This window comes from Mauremys reevesii, linkage group 3, assembly GCF_016161935.1.
Source record: "Mauremys reevesii isolate NIE-2019 linkage group 3, ASM1616193v1, whole genome shotgun sequence".
Classification (NCBI taxonomy): Eukaryota; Metazoa; Chordata; order Testudines; family Geoemydidae; genus Mauremys; species Mauremys reevesii.
The window spans coordinates 112,527,258-112,551,351 of NC_052625.1; the positions used below are offsets into that span (position 1 = coordinate 112,527,258).

The window sequence follows — 24,094 nt, forward strand, 5'->3', positions numbered from 1 at the left end:
TGTTTACATAGAAGAAACTTCCTTTTCTTTCTTTAAAATGGGTCTCTGAATTAAGAACAAAGCTGCAAATATTGAGGCTTAGTCCTTTTACAAAGTAATAAACTATTTGGATTATGAGTACATTTTGCAAAACTGACCCCTTAATTTGATTAGAATGTGTTTGCCATTCTGCCACTGTTCTGGATGGATAGTTTCTAAAGAAGAGACAGCAATTCAGGCTTCATGCCCTTATATCCTTGGTATCTAAGGGTGCCAGTTTTAGCGGTGCTGTGGACAGTTAGGATCAATTACTTTTGATTTAAAACTGTTGACAGTAGGTGGGCCAAGTTTTATCACGAGTTATATCCTTACAAGCTCTGGTTAGAATGTGATCCCTTTGGACTTGATTCTGCTTTCATTTAAAGCCAGTTTCACCCCTGTGAATTTCCTCATGATTTACAGTGAAGGGAACAGCCTATCTTTTGCAAATTCAGTGGGACAGACCTTTAAGTCTAACCATGCTGTGTTTGGCACAAGACTGGAAGAGGGCAAGCAGGAAGGAGACATAGGCGGCTTTAAGTCACACATTTGCAGCCCCCCAGATCCTGAGGACAATCTGCGGTCTGGACTTTTGGCATAATTTAGAGGAGCCTCAGAGCTGCTCTATTTTATGCAAACTACCTGTGGACCCCCAGCGGATGTTCCAATAGCCAGGAATCACCAGAATGTAGAGACAACCCAGTCACATCCCCTTCCATTGGGCAAGTCCCCTACTCCTCAAAAGGTAGATATAGGAGCTACTAAGGCAAAACTCTGTCACCTGAGGGCTCTTCAATGCATGGGAATCCACAAGAGACAAGCTAAGGAAGCTCTAGGGCTGGTTTGTCCTGCTTGGGTGGTGCAGAGAGAGCTTATAACATCCTTCGTTGCACTGCATTAGAAGGGATAACATAGAGACAAGGTAGAGTTAAAATGCTTTCCCCTGCCATGGTTCCTCTGGACTGTAATTAAGAGTAATTAGAAATAACCTGTGAACAGGCAGATTACCTCCTCTCAAAAACTGCATCCACAGAATTTGGTCTGGTGTTCACCATTCAAAACATGAATGTAAATATGACTGCCTAAGTTTGGTGCAAGTACTAGTATAATCTCCTAACTGTAGTGGTGTTCAGCACTGCTGCCATGAGATCAAAGAAAATAAGCACAAAAGGGGAAGGGAATGGAGATAAATGGAACTGAGAACAAAAATGCTTCTTAATGATGTCTCTGACTCTCTCCCTCCCTTCTTTCTCGGATAGCCCTCCCACTGTAGGTAAAACAAATGTCACCTGGTGTGTGGCATAAATGAATCAGCAAGGCACACACAGAGCTAAATATATGAATTCTAATTGGATCTAATGTACCTGATGTTAGTTACTTCTCCTGTCCCCACTAAGTAATTAGCTAACACATGTGGGAGGTATGAAGGTTTATGATGCAGGAAGGAAAATGATCAAATAATACTCCAAGTTTAGTCCCTTTTTTCCTTTTTCAGAAAAAGCAACCTATTTTACTCATTTAATTTTATGGGTTATATGTTAACAGTACGTTATATAATGATTAGTTAGGTAGCCAGTAAGGACAATTGCCATCTATAATGTCTTGTTTATGTATACCTTTAAAAAAATCCCAAACAATGCCCCTGATCCCTCAAAGCTCTGCACATTTCCATTCTGCATAACCATCTGTTCTTGCTACTGTTACCTCATCTTGCCACCCCCAATCCCTCTGTTTGCTATACCACCTTGTTGGGTAAAGTTACTCTTGTACGTAAGCATTTGTAGGATCAGAGACTTCAACTGTAAGCTCATCGAGGTAGGGCTAGTCTGTTATTATTTGTACAGACACATAATAGGTATATAGTAGTGTGCATATTTCTTTGTGTGTGTGCATGTAAATGGACAGCACGGTGGAGACTGGAGGGGGAATCAGGGCATATTATTAGGTACAACTATGGCCATAAATGCTCTGGCCATAAAAGCTGGTGAGGATGCTGCACCCCTTAAGGAGGGGTAGCAGCGTGTGTGGTGCCATGGAACTCTGAGAAGCCTTATGAATGCCTCTGGTGCTCCCTTGGCTTCCAAGGGCTAAGTGCTATTAACTACTTTGATAGTCAACACATACATACCACAGAACAGCTGCATATACGCTTTGAAAAGTTTGTGTTCAGTTATTCCTCATAATAGCCGAGTTATAGGAACAACAAAGCTGTTTCTTGGAGGCAGCGCTGATTCACATTCTAGATCTTGTTAAAAATGCAATCAGTACTCACCACCCACTCCCCACATGTGCAGTACAGGTCTGCTGGTGCAGGATTGGCGGACATGGTCCCTCTCCTTCCCTGTCTGGATGTTCCCCTTTTGGAAGTACTAATACAGGCCACCTCCTGCGCCATGCAGCCAGCCCAACTATGCCTGTGCCCTAGAGTGGTGTGGTGTGCTGTGCTGAGGGAGAGTTCTATGTACCCATTGCACACTTTAGCTAGTGTACCCTTGTAGGGCCAGCCATAATTCGTCCCTGAAAGTCTCTTCCAGGAAGTGACTGAAAAGAATCTATTGAATAGCATTCAAAGGCAAGTAAGTAATGTGCAATTCACATTGTCTAAGGATGAAACATCAGCAGGGCACTAAGATTTGGTCAGGTTCATTAGCCTGTAGTTATAGAAAAACATTAATCAGAACTGAGAGGTGCTATGGATTATCTACTTTGTGCTCTCCTGTGCTGTTCTATAAGCTGAACTGTGTACTGCAGCTATTTCAAGGAAACAACTTTGTTCTTTCTTTTTTAAAATAATAATAGTTGTTAATATGAATGAATTTAGTGTTGTGAAGGGTTCCAGAATAAAAGTTCTGGAGACTCCAATCCTCTAATTATATACAGCACCACAGTGCAAACTTCTCCTATTGCTATAACAATGTGTCTCAACTTTGCCTTGGAGAAGCCAACCTCAAAGGGTGAGTGGGTGTCTGTCTCTCTGCTGAGATTTCCAGCAGGGCTGCCAATTAGTGCCAATTGTGATGATGGTTTTGGTGATGTGGACAGTTATTCTCCAGGAATTGGACAGTGATCCTTCAGCCTTTCATAGAGAAACTACATTTCTGACATTAAAACAAATATACTTCACTAGGAAAATAGCCCAAAGTTCCCAGACCCTTAGCTCTGAACGAAGCTTTGGATATGATCTTTACTTTATATTTAAACTCCTTCCCCCATGTCAGGCTTTTTAAAAATGTATTACATAGTAAACAATAATATAGAAATCTATTTAGCTTTTTGTAATCGCAGTAGCAATTATATTGCAAAAACCAGGGCAGAGCAAGAACAGGGAACATATATTTGCAGCAAGACACTAATAATTTGAATAGTAGCTTCATTGTGAAGAATTATCATACATATTACCTAAATCATTTGCAGAGTATTTCAAAATCACTTGTACCAGCAGCATCTGACTCTCCATGCATAACAAGTTCCCTTATTATAAAATAAATGGATTCTCCAAGATGCTGTTGAAAGAGGTTTATGTATTTCAAAGGCTGTAAGCATACTGCTTGAGTTACCACTGAAATTATTGTGTGTAAGTGATGAATATTTCTATTGAAAATGAATGACTCTAGGTCAATGCATTTTTCCCTCCCATCAAAACTCATTGTAGGTGTTGGGAAATGTAACAAGGGATGGAATGGGAATATTCAGAGAAAGTAATGAAGATTCAGAAGCTCTTTGCTTGGCATCATTAGCAAATTCTTTGTTATAATACCAAGTATAAGGAAAGGAGAATGTCTCATGTCTTTAGCCTTCAATGCACACTAATCTGAATGAGGTGGTGGAAAGCAGAGGAGTTGACAGCCAAGAGGACATGTAGAAGTCGTCCTGAGTCATTGGCAACAGTTTCTAGTGGAGGGGAAATTTAGGGGATCAGAAGGAGGCAGCTGCAGCTGAGCTACGCTGAACTGTTACTAGCTGTAAATGGCCCTGATGTCTCCCTTGCAGTGTCAGGCCTATTAGCACCATAAAGGCTTCAGGGCTGGGAGTTATGCCCCCACATGCTAGATAAATTATTCATTACCTTAGAACAGCATGTTATAAACAAACACCTTGCAAAAGGTGTAAAACAGGGAACCAATAAGGCTCAACTGTGGCAACTGAAAGTACTTAACATTCCTCCAAATATGTTCTTGTAAAAACTAAAAATCCATGCCATATTTTTGGGACTGTTTTCTTTTTAATTATTTTCTCCAAAAGTCTCATACATAAATTACTATCTGAAAATACAAACGTGTTTTTCTTCATGGCTGTTTACAGAAAGTGATCCTGATAAATAGTCAGCTCCTTGATAGTTAGGTCTAATCCAAAAGACTCAGCTCTTGTCGTTCTGCATATTTCTTCCACACAGAAGTGCTCCTGTTTGTGTCAACTTGCATGCAACCGGGGGCATTGGTTGTAGGAGGGAAGAATTTGGAAGAGGGACAAGGAAGTCAGTCTGTGTAGCTAAGAATGTTAAGGTGCCTCTGGAACATCTCTGTAAGTAGTTTAGTTTAATAAGAATGGAGTCTTCCCATGTTGTTACCATACATACAGTATATGAAACACTAGTTATTCACATCAGATGTTCCCACTAGATTTTAGGCTTCCAAGGAAAGTTATGGAATCCCTGTCACTGGAGGTTTTTAAGAACAGATTAGACAAATATCTGTGGGGGAGGGTATAAGTATATGTGATCCTGCCTTAGCATGGGAGGGTTGATTACATGGCCTCTTAAGGTCCCTCTCAGCCCTACATTCCTATGATTCTATTATATAAAGTGACTTCAACTTCAAAAGTTTGTTGACCATTCAAGTTTTTTATTCAGTTAGTCGAGAGTTGATGGCATCTAAACAGAGAGGTATCCACACAGCATGCGTCTTCTAGGATAGCCATTTTGTGGAAGAAGAGATGGAGAGCCACCTTTAGTGAAGTCTTTAGATATTTGCTGGATTCCAGATTTTTTTTTTTCAGATTTCAAAGCATTTTTATGCAGTTTTTTGGGCATACTCTCCTGAAACGAATGTTATACAGTGAGCTCTGTCTCACTCCCATAAAACAAAAGTCTGCCTGCCAGACAAGCATCAATTCTTTCTCCAGTTCTATTCAATATCTACATGCAGCCACTATGTGAACTGGTCAGACAAATATGGACTCAAGTGCCAACAACCTAAGGATGACAAAGTTCTACGTATCCTTCACCACTCGTAACCATCCCACTACCACCAAGATGACCCAGTGCTTGTAGAATATCGGCTCATGGATGAAGAACAGCCAGTTGAAGTTAAACCCAAACAAGACACAGGTGATGCTGGTTGGCAGAGGAAAGTACTATGAAGAGTTCGTAGCCATGGTTCACTTTCCTTTGGTTGAAGGTACATGCCCACAATCCATCAATTCAGACTGTAGTTCAGGAGTGCCCCTGGGTTCCTCATTGACTGACATCTCACATATCTGCATCTCCAAGTAATGCTTTCTTAGGAGACCACATCCTTTCTTGATGGATAATGACCTGGCCTCAGTTATTCATGCTTTCATCATCTCCCATCTGGAAAACAGCAATCAATATACAAATGTATTGGGAATGAAGCCTTCAGCACACAGGAAATTCCAAGTACAGTACACTACACCCATTCTCAACAACACCGGCCACCACAAACACATCAGATATGTTCTTCGTCGTCTATGCTAGCTTCTATAGAATTCTGAATTAATTTAAAGGTCTTAGTCCTTATCTTCAGGGTGCTCTATGGCCTGGGCCCAAGATATCTAAAAGACCTCCTAAACTCCAGGATAAAGATTGTTGTCACCAACTCCAATCCTCTGGAGCAATAGAACTTTCTACCATGTTACACGTGTGAGTAGAGGAGAAGGGAATACAAACGTGGCTGTAGTTTGGGATGGGCATGGGGGGGGCATTGTCCCCCCCACCCCCCCAAACTGCAAACGTGTGGCCCGGTTGGGCTGGTTGAAGCTGCCCTCTTCTTCCCCCCTCCCTCATATAGAACTCAAACTATGCTTATGGGTACAGATGTCATTTTAAGCATTTATGTTGAAGATATTTAACATTCAGTAAATACATATTTTAAAAAGAAATCTTTGTAGACATTCACCACTGTCTGTTGTGCATTTAGACCCTGATCTAAAGTCTGAAGACAATTAGTTCTCAGCAAATAGAAACTTCATCTTTTATTCTTAGGGCCTTTCCTGATATATTTGTCACTGTGATCACCCTGGGAATTAATTTGATCCTTTTCTAACACCAGATAGTACACTGTATAATGTAATTGTCACTTTCAGAGTCTTTAATGGTTTTCATACTTGGTGTATAAATCAGTTGCCACAAACAGACCCGGGGAAGGCTTTAGGGAGTATTGCAACAGTAACTTGTATTAAAAGCAGTGGAATAGAAATCAGCATTAAAGTGTATGGTATGCGTAAAGCAAAGAACATATGGAGAGTTATTACTGTATTCTTTTCTAAACATCATTGTTTCATTTCCACATTCTGAGATAACTTAACATTTACATAAACTGGGGTGTTAGGAATATGCAATTAAAACCTCCCACCTTTACTATTGCTGAGAATCTGAAAAGAAGCCATTTATGAGCAATTTGTGAGCTCTCTTCATAGGTCATCTGTACTTTTATGACGCTCCCCCAGGGCTACCTGGGAATAATGTTAAGAAAAGTCATACAGCAACATTTCAGAAATATACTAAGTTGCAGGGGCTGATGTACATTTAAAAATGGCTCTGAGAAATTGTTCCTAAACCAAACAAAACTTTTTCAGGTTTATGTAACCTTTTAGAACATGCTTCCTCCAGGCTCAGTTTCATTTTGGAGACTATCAGAATGAGCTTTATAGAATAGTGAAGGTAACCATTTAAATTATATTTTTAAAAGCTCATTTAACTCAATATTGGACTTTCTGCATGTCCAGAAATCAAGGAAATATGGTATTAATAGATTCTAGGACTGGAAGGGACCTCAAGAGGTCATCAAGTCCAGTCCCCTGCCCTCATGGCAGGACCAAATACTGTCTAGACCATCCCTGATAGACATTTATCTAACATGCTCTTAAATATCTCCAGAGATGGAGATTCCACAACCTCCCTGGGCAATTTATTCCAGTGTTTAACCACCCTGACAGTTAGGTTGGACATTAGGAAAAAGTTCCTAAACCACCCTTGCTGCAGTTTAAGCCCATTGCTTCTTGTTCTATCCTTAGAGGCTAAGGTGAACAAGTTTTCTCCCTCCTCCTTATGACATCCTTTTAGATACCTGAAAACTGATATCATGTCCCCTCTCAGTCTTCTCTTTTCCAAACTAAACAAACCCAATTCTTTCAGCCTTCCTTCATAGGTCATGTTCTCTAGAACTTTAATCATTCTTGTTGCCCTTCTCTGGACCCTCTCCAATTTCTCCACATCTTTCTTGAAATGCGGTGCCCAGAACTGGACACAATACTCCAGCTGAGGCCTAACTAGCGCAGAGTAGAGCGGAAGAATGACTTCTCGTGTCTTGCTCACAACACATCTGTTAATGCATCCCAGAATCATGTTTCCTTTTTTTGCAACAGCATCACACTGTTGACTCATATTTAGCTTGTGGTCCACTATAACCCCTAGATCCCTTTCTGCTGTACTCCTTCCTAGACAGTCTCTTCCCATTCTGTATGTGTGAAACTGATTGTTCCTTCCTAAGTGGAGCACTTTGCATTTGTCTTTATTAAACTTCATCCTGTTTACCTCAGACCATTTCTCCAATTTGTCCAGATCATTTTGAATTATGACCTGATCCTCCAAAGCAGTTGCAATCCCTCCCAGTTTGGTATCATCTGCAAACTTAATAAGTGGACTTTCTATGCCAATATCTAAGTCGTTGATGAAGATATTGAACAGAGCTGGTCCCAAAACCCAAGACCCCTGCGGAACCCCACTTGTTATACCTTTTCAGCAAGATTGGGAACCATTAATAACTACTCTCTGAGTATGGTTATCCAGCCAGTTATGCACCCACCTTATAGTAGCCCCATCTAAGTTGTATTTGCCTAGTTTATTGATAAGAATATCATGCGAGACCATATCAAATGCCTTACTAAAGTCTAGGTATACCACATCCACCGCTTCTCCCTTATCCACAAGACTCGTTACCCTATCAAAGAAAGCGATCAGATTGGTTTGACATGATTTGTTCTTTACAAATCCATACTGGCTATTCCCTATCACCTTACCACCTTCCAAGTGTTTATTTGCAGATGATTTCCTTAATTACTTGCTCCATTATCTTCCCTGGCACAGAAGTTAAACTAACTGGTCTGTAGTTTTCTGGGTTGTTTTTATTTCCCTTTTTATAGATGGGCACTATATTTGCCCTTTTCCAGTCTTCTGGAATCTCTCCTGTCTCCCATGATTTTCCAAAGATAATAGCTAGAGGCTCAGATACCTCCTCTATTAGCTCCTTGAGTATTCTAGGATGCATTTCATCAGGCCCGGTGACTTGCAGGCATCTAACTTTTCTAAGTGATTTTTAACGTATTCTTTTTTTATTTTATCTTCTAAACCTACCCCTTTCCCATTAGCATTCACTATGCTAGGCATTCCTTCAGACATCTTGGTGAAGACCGAAACAAAGAAGTCATTAAGCATCTCTGCCATTTCCAAGTGTCCTGTTACTGTTTCTCCCTCCTCACTGAGCAGTGGGCCTACCCTGTCCTTGGTCTTCCTCTTACTTCTAATGTATTCCTTTCTTTGGTTGCAATTGCATGTAGAGTAGTTAATTTCTTTGGGTTATCCAATTTTTAACAGCTTATGTCTACATTCAGATTTTTTTTTTCATTTTGACATGTGTACACACAATACCACAAGAGACATTTATAACAAAGACACTGTATACATTTTGCTGCATCAACAGCAATGGAACGTAAAAACTGAAATTGCCGTTTGTCTTTTCTTTATCCTAGTATTGTCTGAGAGGGGACAGAGTGACAGTTTATATGGCTCACTGAAATCTCTTTGGTTAATGTCAGAGAAGATGGTGGTGTACAACAAAACCCTATGTCACAGTCAGGTTGTGGACAGCTAGACCTAGTAGCCAAAGCCAGAGTCCACAGTCACAAAACAGGAGTCAAAGGTCAGGATACCAGAAGATCAGAATCAGGAGAGAAAATGGAGATCAGAATCACAAGTTGGGAACCAAAGTCAGGACAGGACACCAACTGGAGGTCAGGAATCACAGGTCAGGTGTCGATTCAAGCTAGGCTGGGATGCCAGGAAATTGTGGAGTCAGAGCCAGAGCTGAGTTGTTTGAACAGCTTCCTGTTCCTGCTGCTGGCATAAGTAGGGCCAGTGGGCCAATCAGCTGCTTTGGGGCTCCACCAGTTGGAGCTCAGGGATGGAGCTTGATACTGGGGCTGGGCTTCACGGGTCCCAGGTGTAAGCCATTGTCAGAATGCTGCTAGGTGGAGGCTTGGAGTGTGGTTGCTCTCATGAACCCTGTGGACTTGGGTGTGAGACCTATTGGTCATGACACAATGTTTCTAGGAAATGTCAAGATCATCCTCATGAGGAATTAACCTAACAACCTCCCTCCATCCCATGTCTTCAATTATAGACAAACAGGAAGGCAGACACCCATGAAAATATTCCCTTTAAAATGCCTAAATGAATGTTAAATCAAAATCAATTGGGGCTTGAAATGAAGTAGGTATATGAATGCCAGACAGCCTACTTGTTAGAATAGTCCCATAAGGCTTTAAGCTTTTACTAGGCAACTTCACACAGACATTTTCATTTGAAAGTCATCTTACTCATTGTGTATGGTCTTGAAAAGAAATCTCTAAAGCCAGTGGTGCTCCAAGTAGAGGCTTTTGTGTTTTCCTCAGTTGGGAAGCTAGCTGTGTGTGAACAAAGAGGTAGATATGTTAACACTTAGTCAGATGCATGCATGAAGGGTGGATGACATTGTATGTTTGTAGAAAAGAAAAAGGGGTTGACAAAACAGGTGAAACAGCCCAGTGTAAATTAAGAAAGGTTGTTAATATAGTGTGTGGGCAAAACAACACCCTGCAGCAATTTTAGCTCCAAGTTTGTGACGCATTTTTAGTGGGTAAAAAGCATCTTTTAATTGCAATTACTCTAAGTGAAATGTATATATATGGCTGAAAGGGGAAAATGTGCTCTGGATGCAAATCTGCAAGATGTCAAAGCAGAGGTTGCTTTTAGTATGATATTAATTATACCTGAAAGCTCATGCAGTCTCCCTTTAATAAAGTATTCATATGAGTGATGCTAGTAGGCATTTCCTGGTTAGTGTCCGCAGTGTGACATTAGCGCTCAGAATAGACCACTTAATTAAAAAGAATAGGAGCCTGTTATATTACAAGACCTTACACTCATTCTAGGGTGTCTTCTCATTATGTCTGTGCAGTGCACAAGTCAGTATGAGCTTGTCTTCCCCTGGAGGGACAGGCCTCAAATCTACTAAATTGAATTTTAATAACATTCTACAGCTCTGATACACATTCTACTGATAATGACTGGGAACAGAATGGGATAGATCTTGTTTCCAAAGTCCAAAATCTTGTATGTATTTAAAATTTGTATTAATGCAGTGCCCAGCTACTCCAGTCCGGAGTAGTACCCAATTCTACTATGTACTGCTGTGCAGGGAGGGATAGCTCAGTGGTTTGAGCATTGGTCTGTTAAACCCAGGCTTGTGAGTTCAATCCTTGAAGGGGCCAATTAGGGATTTGGGGCAAAAATCTGTCTGGGGATTGGTCCTGCTTTGAACAGCGGGTTGAACTAGATGACCTCCCAAGGTCCCTTCCACCCCTGATATTCTATGAAATGCATGTGAAGAAATGGTCCTTTGACCAGAAGAGCTTTTAATCTAAGATGACCATCTACCTAGCCATTTATTCCTAATTTCATTATTTTGCCTTTGGATATGCATGTTCCTCAAGTCAGAGCTACAGTTTCTTTTGTGAGGTTGTAGTTGTACCACAAAGGGCAGAAGCTGTACCAAAGTTAGAGCCACTGTGCATTTGTCCCTTAAATAAATGTCAGTGCACATATATTGGGCTCACATGTACCATAAGATAATGTTCCTTACAAGTGTTTTACCTTTATGCTGGATTAATTCCAGGTGATGTTTAGCACTGACATGCATCCATTTTTCCTAAACAAATTGAGAGTTATTAATTGAATTTATTCACTAGTTCTGCTTGTCTTTTCATTCTGTGTTTGTACATCTCCTAAAGCACATTGGGGTCTGGCCCAAGAGAAGGGCTCCTAGGCACTATGGTAATACAGTACAAGTAATAATAATAATAATATTTCTGATGTTTAAAATTTGCCAGGATAGCTGAATTTCATCTGCTTTGCTCCTTTGGTAATTATACCTGACAAAAGTGAGTGTTACAAACTACCATCAGGATGAGTACGTGGAGAATTCTGATTTGGCAGCATTTTACACCCACTTGGCTCAGTTGGAAGGCCCCAGTCCTTCGAACATTTACACCCATTCTATATTTTAAGCACAGGAGAATTCCCATTGTCCTCAATTGGCCTACTCGTACGCTTAAAGCTGTTCTCCAGTTTCCCATTCAGGAAACCCATTTTCCATAGCAAGACCCTCTCTAGTATCTTCTCCCATCTATCCAGGAACTAGCCAGGATTCCCTTCTTAATTAGTAAGTTGAGAGGCAGGGTGGACACTTGGATTGAGAACCCTTGATTTAAAGTTAAGTGTTTGGAGGACCAAGCCTTAACTGAATACACGAGGTGTAAGAGAGTGGAGAATAAGACCCAGAATTCTGTATGAACATAAGTGCTACAGAAATTGGTCCACAAGTAACTGAATTCCTTTGACAGGCATTTTTTATAATCAGGCGCTGATTTAAGTGACTTCATTACACATCTAAACTGAAAATAGTAGTTTATCAAAATGGTGGATTGGAGTCTTTAATTACTGCTTAATGATTAATCTATAAATAGCCAAGATAGATAAATAAGGAAATGTTTTGCAACAATTCTAATCTAAAGCTACAAAATATATGTAGGGTGGCAAATGTGGGAGGGAGACCATCGAGTAACCATGACAGACGGAAACTTGGCATACAAAGTCTCAACATGGGAGTAATATACTTTAAGGTTTCATAGGATTCCACAATGACTTAAGGGCTTAAGTGCTGTTTTTTCTATTGTCTGAACAACACAAATGCCTATAATGTTTCAGAAATCTCAGTAAACCCAATTTGTAATGGTGCTTAATTTGACAGTCTCTTTGTCAAAATATCAAAAGGAACTAATTCTACATTAATGAACAAGCAACCTGCAAGATATTCTGCTTGCAAATTAGGTTTGGTTTAAGTTCAAAGAAAAGTTTGTAAAAGATCAAAGAATGCATCTAAACTACTAAAAAATCAGTTTAGTTAGTGCTGCCTAAAATATCTGAAGCATTTTTTTTATAAAAACGAAGTTTGAAGTGAGAATCTGCATATGAGTAGCAGAGCCATATTGCCTCCTGCTAAAGGCAGTGACTCAGTGGCATGATCTAGCTCTTAGGCTGTGTCTTCACTGCCAAAAGAGTTCTGTATATATGGGTTATAACTAGTATACATTCATGATTTCATTGTAAAATGCTAATGGAGACGAAGCTATGTAGCTTTCATTGCTGGAGGGACCTCACCTAACTACCTTATGATAAAAGCTGGCTATGGCTTGTCTCCACTAAGATTTGATGTCAAGATAACTGACACACATTATTATTATTTGTATTACTGTAATGCCTAGGCATCCCAGTCACAGACTAGGACCCCGCGATGCTATGCACTATCCAAACACAGAACAAAAGACAATCCCTGCCCCAAAGAGTTATAATCTAAGTATAAGACAAGAGACAACAGACGGATACAGACAGATGAGAGGTACAAGGAAACAATGAAAATGTATTAGTCAGTGTGATAGGCAGAGGTCTCTGCATGCCAGTTGCCTACCTAAGCCTCACTGCTGTCAATTTTTTTGTAGACAGGATGGAAAAGGAGAGTTTTAAGGAGTATTTGAAGGAGCATACTGAGGTGACTTTGTTTACAGGTCTCTCCTCCCAAGCAGAAGGGGAAGACTGGGAGAAAACACAGAGGTGTGCGTTTGAAAACTTAAGTGGATGATGGATTCTAGTGTTACGGGCCAGTCAGTAGTGGGAGCTGACATTTCAATAGTGAATGAAAGATAATTGGTAGGATGTGGAAAGTGAAGATCGTCAGTTTACGTCGGATGCAAAGAGAGGAGTGACATGGTCAAAGCGATGGGCTAGGAAACTATCTTTCAGCAACATTCTGAATGGATATGAGTGGATTGCATATGTCAAGGCCAGAGAGAATGTTGGAATAATCGCGAAATGAGATTATGAGAACCTGGACAAGAGTTTTAGTGGTACAGATGGATAGGAAAATCAGTATGTTACAGATGTTACATGGAAAGAATTTGACATAGACTGTATGTGAGGATCTAGACCAAGGATCGGCAACCTTTGGCACAAGGCCTGCCAGGGTAATCCCCCTAGTGGGCCAGGCCGCTTTGTTTACTTGCCATGTCCACAGGCTCGGCCAATCGCGGCTCCCAATGGCTGCGGATCGCTGCTCCAGGCCAATGGGGGTTGCAGAGAGCGGCGCGGACTGAGGGATGTGCTGGCCGCCACTTCCCGCAGCCCCCATTGGCCTGGAGCGGCAAACCACGGCCAGTGGGAGCCGCGATCGGCCAAACCTGAGGACGCAGCAGGTAAACAAACTGGCCCGGCCCACCAGGGGGCTTACCCTGGCGGGCCGCGTGCCAATCTGATCTAGACAGAGGTCAGATTTGAAGATGATGCCCAAGTTATGAGCCTGATTGACTGGCCAGGGGCTGTTTGCTGTTGCAGAGCTGTGATTGGGTGTGTATAGAGCAGGAGATTTACAATCAGTGCTCTGTCACTGATAATCTCTGAGATCCTATTGGCTTCAACTGGTGCTGTGGGTTTACCTCTGAAAAGTCAGTCCATTAATTCCTTTCAAACTAGTTTCCTATCAGCAAAATAATACTTATTTATCTGACAATGGTGTCACGGAGCTTAGTTAAATTCATGTTTTTAAGTAAAGCCCTTTGAAATCCATAGATGAAAGGAGGTGTAGAGGTGCAAAGTATTGTCAAAAAGTCAGATAGTAGAACCTATCAATTTGTAAATATTAATGTATTACACACAATATACCTCTCTGTTTGTACAGCACCTAACACAAAGGTGTCCTGGTCCATGACCAGAGCTCCTAGAACTAAAGCAATACAAATAATAAATAATAATAATATTCCTGAATGAGGCAGCATCACCACTGCAGAAAAATCTCAATTGTCAACACTAGTTGGAAACAAAACAATATATTGTTATTGAAAATTACTGCAATAACAATAAGACAAAATGTAGCACAGCCTCAGAGGACCAAATTTTCTCTCAAAAGAGACTTCAAGTAAGTAATTTGTCAGTGAAAAGTAATTGTACAAATGAATTTTTGGAGGTGAAGTATCCCAGCCTACTGTGCTTAACAAAGCTATAGCATACTCTCCAGATACAGTACACTGCTTTATGGTTAAATCCAAGACACACAGGCAAACTGGTTAGGTTGAGATCCTGCAGTGGTTCCAACATTAGTGGAACTCCATTGATTTCAGTGAGAGTCTGCCTGAGCGGCCCCCTGCACCCACGTGAATCCCCCTTAAAGGCAACTGGGAACTGCCTGCATGAAGTTGGTTGAGGGATCTGTTCCTAGTCTGTTTAGCAAATAAGATAAACAAATCTAGTCCATTGATCTTTTTAAAAAAAAATTCATTTTTTGTCTGGCAAATCCTTCTCAAATGGAAGGAACTCAGCATTCATTCATGGATGATTATTTTTATATAGACATATGGAGAAATTTGTTTAAGCAGCTTTCCTTCTCTTTTTTATAATAAATGTAATTCAACAAGTTGTTTCCTGTATTACATATCTATCACTGATCTGAATTCTAAGGACGCATTAAGAAACATAAAACGTATAATATTTGCTGCACTAAGATAAGAAAAAGGCTTTTTTTTTTTGTTTTTTTAATATTACATGTATCCCACTTGGATTACTGTGAGGATACTGCCATCTCTGAAGACGTATCAGGAAAATATGATTGAATTTCTGAACTTTTCTGTGTTATTTCAGACACCTTAGCATAATTAATCAGAAAAAAAAACACCAAAAAACCAAAACAGTCACCCCAGAAGAAAAGCAAATCAGTTCTTGTCAGTCAGAGCAGGAGGGCAGCTGAAAACTACACAAAGCTCTTCATTATTAGCACATTAATGCATGCTAGATTAATACAAATTCAAAACTTTTCTGAGGATTATCTCTATCTATTGCTTCAGTGACTTCGCTAAGTCAGGAGTCTATCTGCATACAGAGGGGTTGTGGAAAGTCACAATATGGTCCTTTGAAAGGAAAGAAAATTGCTCTTATTTTTGTTAGTATGTATTCTGAAGCTTATATGATCCAAATAGTTTTCTGTGAAGTCTGTAAACTGTGAAATGCTCTAAATTGCCATTGGCATTTTCAACTCTACTGCTAGCTCTCTGTTAAAAGGTGACTATTTGTGCTCAGACTTGCATGATTACATATGGGGGGGAAAGGGCGGGAGCCTATATTTTCCTAGTTAATAGCTTGATTAAAAAGTTCTATGTTTCAACATTAAGCACGCAATCCTGCAGACATCTAGCACTCAGATATTACTGTGATAAGCACAGCATAAGAACCCTTATAGACTAGATTAGGAACACTTATGCATGTGTTATATTTTACTACCATGAGTAGTCTTATTAAAATCAATGAAACTATTCATGACAGTGGAGCTAAGCATGTGCCTAAGTGTTTGTTAGATCAAGGCCCTAGTCTGTAGTTTGATTGTTAAACCAGTAATGAAGTAGGATACGAATGGGTTTGCCCCACTCTTGGCTACTTCTGGTGTGTCATATGGTATCACTTTTTTTCAGCGTACTGGCCAAAATCAGAAATAGGCTAAAAAATTGTGTTTGACTCCCTGAGTTGAAAGACTGTTTATATCAAATCATACAGTACTGCTTGGCACTTGTGAGGAACACGTCCAAGGATTCCTAAAGACTGATATAAAGATGAATGAAATAAGCATCAAAACATTAACAGGAGGTACTACAAAAAAGTAGCATTGTACACATTTTACCAAAGGGGGGAGAGAGAGAGAGACAGTAAGTTCAAAATTGTCTAAAGGGTACATTAATTTAGGTAGAGAACTTAAAACACTCACGGCCTGATTTTCAGGGGGGCGATACCTATAGCTCCCATTGATTTCAAACAGAGATTGTGATTTGTCACTCGATATTTGAGGCAGAGTTGAGAATAGACTTCTTGAAGAGAATCTCTTGACTTCTAGTATTTTGTGTAGAAGCCTATAAATGATTTATTATATTTAAAATGACTAAGAAAAAGTAATACTTCACAATTACAAGTTAATAAACAATGTACCTAATTATGTTCCTTTTGAAATAGTTGAGAATAAGAAAATGAATAGAGAATCTGTTGTATGCTTTGAGTTATAACTGAAGCACTTGAATTAACTAAACATGTTCAAATACAGCCTGAGATATAGAGCAAAGTATTGGCTAGTTAAATGAGGGTAATTCCACTGAAGTGAATGGAATGACTCCAGTTTTATACTGAACCTAATTATCTCCAAATCTCCTCCCACACTGCATATAGGTTCCACCCCCAGCTCTTCAGATCAACAGCTGTGTTAGTGAAAGGGATGAATGTAGCAGGAATTTGGTATCCACTTTGAAACTTATATACTACAGAATATGTGAAAAAATTCACACTGACAAATACAGTGAAAATCAAATTTTATGCTAGTTTAATGAAAATAATAAAATTATTACTTTAGACTTCTCTAGTACCTTCTATCCAAGTGCTTTAGAAATAGTAATTAACTGGTGAAACATAAGTAATATTATCCACTTTTTACCAAGCAACTGTAGTTAAGCCAATGACACAATGGAAGTCAAGAACAGAATCCACACCTTTCTGTTCCTATGCCTGTGCTAGTTCCTAGACAATGCAGGTTCCATCCATGACAAATGGGATTTTTGTCTTTGTTCTGATTTTCCACCATATGGTTTGGGTGAAGATGGCAAAATTTCACCTTGAGCAAAAATGTGGAAACTTTGGATTTGTTCCCAACCAGAATGTATCCATTATTTTGTCATACAAAGTGTTTCTCACAGAATGGCAAAAATTTTCCTTTCGCCAGCTCATGTGTTCCTCTAAAACATGAAATATTTCAGTGGTTGTTTTGCATGGCTCTTCATACAGTGGATGAGTAATTCATGCTTTTATGGTATTTTGCTTAAAGGAAATTACCTACCATTCCTATAAAGTATCCACTTTATCTGTGTTCTTATAGCTCATATGCCATGGCCATATATGTTGTTTTTTCTTTTGCTAGCAAGAAATAGAATAAAAGCAGATAGTGAGCATTCCCCTCTGGGACCCTACCGCTAATGAATAAGAGAAAATACTTCAGAGATACAGATTCCTTTTTCTTCACTAAGATGTTAAATGACATTATATTGGATCATGATTAAATCAGCAAAGGATGATATCTTTGGAACACCCATTGTAAGTCATACTGGTATTAATCATCTCCAAGGTGATCTCGGTTACTATGGAAACTATGATGTTTGTTTGTGTTTCTAGCACTGGCTGGTCTCTGAAGTTTGGCAGTCTCCACATAGTAATAGAGCTGATTAGAAATGGTAAGTCTCTGTCATGAATTTTTCATTGCTGCTGTCAGGATGAATCCATCCTTTACAAGAATAATTACTAATTAATAAATCCTATTCTATGTTCAGATGGGAAAGGTTCTCTGTGCTAAACCTGCCCTTTTGTAACCAGGCTCTTTAAACTCCTTCAGGTTTGTTTGTTTTTTTTAAGCAAAAAACACCATCTTTAACTAAACTTACTTTATGAAAATATAAACCCTTTGCAACCCATTTTTCTAATGACTTTTAGAACTATTGATATAATACGAAAGGATATTCTTCTTAAATGGAAGCTCAACTTGAATCTTTCCCTCATATTTTATTCAATGCTATTCTCCAGCTTCCCAAGAAAACTGTATGAATAAAAGACTGTGCTATGGTGTGACTAAGGCCCTGTCTGCACTACAAATAAAACCAACTCAGGGCATCAGTTATAACACAGCTGTCCAATAACCCAGCTACAGCACGGTTAAAATGTGTAGAGTAGGTGCAACCTGGCCATGTCTTCAGACATTCATGGGTTAAAATCTTGAACCGTCTGTGTTTGTACTTAGGTCCCATGATTCAGTTATATTTGTAGCATAGATGAGTCCTGTCAGTGCTATCACTGTGCTCATTCACTTTGTGTTGTCAGTCAAGCCCCATCTATAATGAAAGTGTCTGTGGTGCATTAAAACTAATAAAATCCAGTTCTGACTAGTGGCAGATTTTATCCCCATATTCCTTAGGGGCAAGGGAAAGCATCATATAACTTCCCATAACCAATAGAAACACTATGTAATTTGCTTTAATGAAAAAAGCAAAACAGCACATGATAGGTAAAGTTTTACTATTAAATAATATGTACAAAACCTGAATAAGCTATTGAGAATTGATCTTTTTCAGAGTTGGGAGGTGGCTAGAGTGCATGTCATTTTCCTGTTTAAAACGCATTTCTTTGTTTTGTGCAGATAGCTGCTTCACTTTCCTTTTTGGCAGGAAAGAGAAGGACAAAGCTGATACGGCCTCGCAAGTCAATTCAGTTTGTATCAGCATCTAAAATCTGGATATTTATCTGTAGCTTATACAGGGGCGGCTCTAGCAATTTGGCCGCCCCAAGCAGTCATGCCTGCGGGAGGTGCACCGGAGCCGCGGGACCAGCGGACCTCCCGCACGCATGACTGCGGAGGGTTCGCTTGTCCCGCGGCTCCAGTGGACCTCCAGCAGCTGCGGAGGGTTCGCTGGTCCGCGGCTCCGGTGGAGCATCTGCAGTCATGCCTGCGGCAGGTCCACCCGAGCCGTGGGACCAGCGATCCGTCCGCAGTCATGCCTGTGGGAGGTCCGCTGGTCCCGCGGCTCCAGTGGACCTCCCGCAGGCATGACTGCGGAAGGTCCGCCGGAGCCGGCTGCTGCCCTGTCGGCAAAATGCCGCCCCAAGCGCGCGCTTGGCATGCTGGGGTCTGGAGCCGGCCCTGAGCTTATATAAGCCTTGCATCCACCTTTTATTATTTAGTATTATTTATACTATCATTGCACCCAGAGGCCCCAATCAGAATCAGGGCTTGCCTGTGCTAGGTGTCATACACATATAAAGACATGTATAAAACCTCTGCCCAGAAGAGGTTACAATCATCTCACATCCCTTCGCTGCTCCTAAAAGACCCTTCTCTGTCAATCCTTCCCCTTTCTTTTCTATAGAAGGCCTGTCCCATCCATCTAGGGTGACCAGACAGCAAGTGTGAAAAATCAGGATGGGGATGGGGGGGAATAGGAGTCTATATAAGAAAAAGACCCAAAAATCGTGGCTGTCCCTATAAAATCAGGACATCTGGTCACCCTACATCCATCACCCCTACCTCCACCCTCTACCCCACCCTCGTATATTGTGTTTGGAGCCCAGATTTTGCAAGGAAGTCAACAGTGCTCCTCATGGGCTCAGGTGTCTACCCATGTTGAACTCTTTGCAAGATGGGGCCTTGGTGATCAGATATCATAAGGGAGTTGGAAACCGTATGAGAATGAGGGAAGGAAGAATAGGAGGAGGCTGCAAAACATATGGGAAAGGAGAGTGAAAGAACAAGCAAGAAGATAATAGTTGGACTAAAGGAAAAGTAGATTTTTTTTGTCTGGCCTCTGTGGTTGAAAGATCATTTTAACCAAAATAAATATTCAGCTCCTCTGCAGCCCTAACTAATGCAGATCAGTTTGCTTCTCCATTGTAAACAGTGCTCACTTACAAAATGGTACCTGAACAAAATGTAAAGAAAAAAACCTTTGGAATAAAAGGAACTAAACTGACTAAAGTAAAAGCAAGTAATTATTTAATTAGCGAGAACTGCAGGAAGTTTTGAAAGCACCCATATTAACATTGAAATAAAACACACATAGCAGTGCCAGAAACATGGTGGTTATTAGCAAATGCAGGTGACTTATACTATGCTGGTGACTCTTAGAAGTACAGATATATTTCATTCAAAATTTGTAATATAACAATGTACTAATCTTATAACAAGGGTCTGGGGAAACAAAATTAAAATAAGATTTAAATAGTGAGAGCTGTATTAAATAAGTTTTTACTCACACTGTTTGAAATTACACATAAAAACATTAATATGAAATTTTGAGAAATGTTTCACCATTATTTCATGGCTCTACAAATAACCAAACAGATAATATAGAAAGATACAGAATTCAGCTGGAAGGAAGTTAATATAAAAGAAGTTGATTACTGAATCTGTTAATGAGGATATGGACATGAAATTGTTACCACAGCTTCAAAAATTTCAGAATATTTGTAATGATATGACTACACATATCACACATAGTAGTCATACACATATGACTACACGATCTTTGGTCATTTTGATCCTTCTGTGATGCTATGGGGTCAACATGAATTTTTTCAATGGTGTGCATTGCAAATTTTGTTTGACATTTTTTTTGCAATGCACACCATTGAAAAAATTCATGTTGACCCCATAGCATCACAGAAGGATCAAAATGACCAAAGATTGTGTAGTCATATGGAAAATGATGGGTGGACCAGAGCATTGGTTGATGAAATAATGGAATGATCTGAAGTGCCATGAGTACCTGAAGCCAAACTGAGAATCTAGCTTCTGTGGAAAATTGAGTGACATTGCAATTAAAGACACATATCTCCTACCAAAAACAGATGAAGTTCTGGAATTTCTAAATACAGGAAAATATAGTAGTCCTTCAGATTTATCAGCAGATAAAGATGATCTCAATCATCAGCCTAAAACAATGCTTGGATCATAGAGGGTATATCTACACTTCATTTGAAAAAAAACATCTGTGACAGTGAGTCTGCGTCTGGGTCAGCTGATTTGGGCTTGCAGGGCTTTGGTGCTAAAAATAGCAGTATAGATGTTCGGACTAGGGCTGGAGCCCAGGTTCTGAGAACCTGTGAGGGGGGAGCATTTTAGAGCCACACTATTAGGACAATGAGCCACACTAGTAGCATGACTTATGCCATGCTGCACAAGCCTACTTTCAGAATTTCTTCTTTAGTAGGACAGGTTTTTTAGCATTTAGTTACCACAAACAAAGAAACATGAAACCACCAAATTCATATCCGTCTCATAAACTCAGATTTAAAATCCCTAGATCACTACAAGTTGGAACACTAGAAATGGTTGTCACAACTTTTCCCTAGAAATAAATTAGGTGAGGGGATATTTTTTCTGTTCAAATGCAATGTAAAGGATTGTTTAAGAGGCAAAGAAACATAAGGGAAAATATAGCTTTAGTCACATTTTTCTTAAATGTTTTTATATTGTTGCATGAAACTTTATTAATAGTATTGGTTGCATTTCAGACATCTAGGGTCAAAGTAAGGTTGTGCAACACGTATACAATTAAAATAGTATGTACAAAGTCCATGACAAAGGCTCCTAGGTGCTATGGTAATACGAATAATGCCTATAAATAAAGTTTCCAGTCTGTGTGTGTGACTCACAGCTAATTACTTTTGTCCAGATCTTGCAGGGGAAGCCCTCTTGAAACAAACACTATAAAACTGAAATAACAGTAGCCATGGAAGTGCATACTGACCCCTGTTGCATGGCAGAGGTATTGACCCAGATCATGTGACTGGGGCCAGGAAATAAAAGCCAGTTTCTTACCAGCACTCCATTTGCACCAGACACGTATTATGGGCTTTGCTGTTTATTTCTATGTAATAGTCACTACAAAGACCATTGCAGACAAAAGGTAATCCTTCATAATTACAATCTTCTTTTTTTCTTTCATATTAAAATAGACTTTCTATCAAAATAGGCCTGATTTAATCTGCATTCCATGATTTTATGGATTAGTATCATTCCAAAAAGCAAGAGCAGTACAGGCAGCACACAAACCAACATTCCTATCCTATTCCTAACTAAATATTAGTCTACTTTATATTCCTGTATACAGTATGTGAATCAAATATATATAATTTAAATTAAGCCTTTCAACATGCTTAATTTAGAAACAAAAGGCATCCTCATATTCAGTCAAGTGAACTTTCCAGTATCAGTTCAGTCCATTTCTAACTGTATACATCAAAGAAATGCCAAAGGTTTACATCAGTATTGCAATGTGGTTTATAGTTGCTTTAAATTTAGATACAGTATGTGAGTCACACATGTATATTTGATCAAGTCAGAATTAATTAACATCCTTAGTCACACTGAGCATGCCATAAATCAAAGCAACAGTTAAAAGAAAAAAACTCATTATCAAGATGTTACATGAAAATGCCACACAAGAAGAATTAGGAATTTGGGTTACTTGCTCAGGCTGCCATATTTTACAGGAAAATACTCACAGAGATTCAAAACTCATTTAAGAGGATATCCTTCCTCATCAAAAATGAGAGCGAGTATTACATGAATAATGATGAGACTGAAATTAGCTCTTGTTCCTTACAGGAGTACTAACGCTGTCTATTTTAGGGACAGTTACTGAAGAAAGAAAGCTCTCCTATTACAAGTATTTACCAAAATCAAGTGCTTCTTTAGTGCCAGATTCTGGCACCGTCACTCCTGTGGAGTGATAGCTAACTACTACAAGATAGCCACAAAGAGTTCTGTGGCACCTTATAGACTAACAGATGTATTGGAGCATGAGCTTTCGTGAGTGAATTCCCACTTCGTCGGATGATCTGACGAAGTGGGTATTCACCCACGAAAACTCATGCTCCAATACGTCTGTTAGTCTATAAGATGCCACAGGACTCTTTTTGCTGCTTTTACAGATCCAGACTAACACGGCTACTCCTCTGATACTACAAGATACTACTTTATGTATGGTTGGCAGAAACTGGTCTGTAATTTTTTTAGTTGTATTTAGTGCTTGTGAAAGGTGCCGAATGATAGATCAATTTTCAGTGCAGTAGTAGCTTCTGGACACTGTCCTGTCAATCTGCTTCAACCATGAGAGAACAACCCTAAAGATAAGAGCGCAGTTCAGACTCTATACTCATTCAATTGTAAGACTTTCTGTTGGGAATTTTGCAGAGATACTGAACTGGTCTGCCAATTAATTTCACATAGGCCCCCTGTGACAAAGTCAGACTGGACTGCCACCAGAGAGTGGTCCTGTTGGGTTCCAGGAAGTGGGTGGGCCACCAGAGAATGGTGGAAGACAGGTATGCCAAAGGCCCTTTTCCCTATGAGTTAAAAAAGTTACATCAGGTCAATTAAGTCCAACTAAGAGTTGCCAGTAGCCTTTAAAACCCCGTCTTCTGATGGAAGAGGTGACAGATAAACGGCAGAAGCATTAATGGCAGCAGTGAGAAGAGGCTTCTCCTGAGTGGAAGGCTGCTCTCCTCCTTATAGAGGAAACAACCGAGCTAATGGATTGTTTGGGGAAAGACTGGCACCCAGCGGCCAGCATAATAGGATAACACCCAAGCGAGGCGGCAGGGAAAGGTATTCCCTTGTTGTGTTACAAGTTGCTTTTTATTTTTTTATTTGGCTGAAGAGTACTGCTCCCCCCCCCCCCCCGCCAGCCGAGGCTCACTTTTTGTAAATATTGGAAAATAAAACCAAGTGATGAATAAAAACTCTCTGGAGTGGGACTGATTTACCCTAGCCTCCCAACCCATCACCAGAGGGGGAAACACTGAGCCAAGCAAGTCAAAGGGGGTGCCTTGCCACACACCATATAGTATTCTGTAGCTGTTGGATGGTAGTAGCTAGGGCTAGTTGATTGCTGCAAAACACTA

The 24,094-nt window shown here is 39.9% G+C and overlaps 1 long non-coding RNA gene across 1 annotated transcript; it reads right to left on the minus strand.

Annotated features, from left to right (window-relative positions):
- Positions 1-4,876: 4,876 nt before the first annotated feature.
- LOC120401761 lies at positions 4,877-17,677 on the minus strand. Its single transcript, XR_005596716.1, has 3 exons — positions 17,484-17,677; positions 16,371-16,512; positions 4,877-5,587 (listed from the first exon to the last, which is right to left on the minus strand). It is a non-coding gene; the product is annotated as an uncharacterized LOC120401761 (long non-coding RNA).
- Between the last annotated feature and the right edge of the window lie 6,417 nt (positions 17,678-24,094).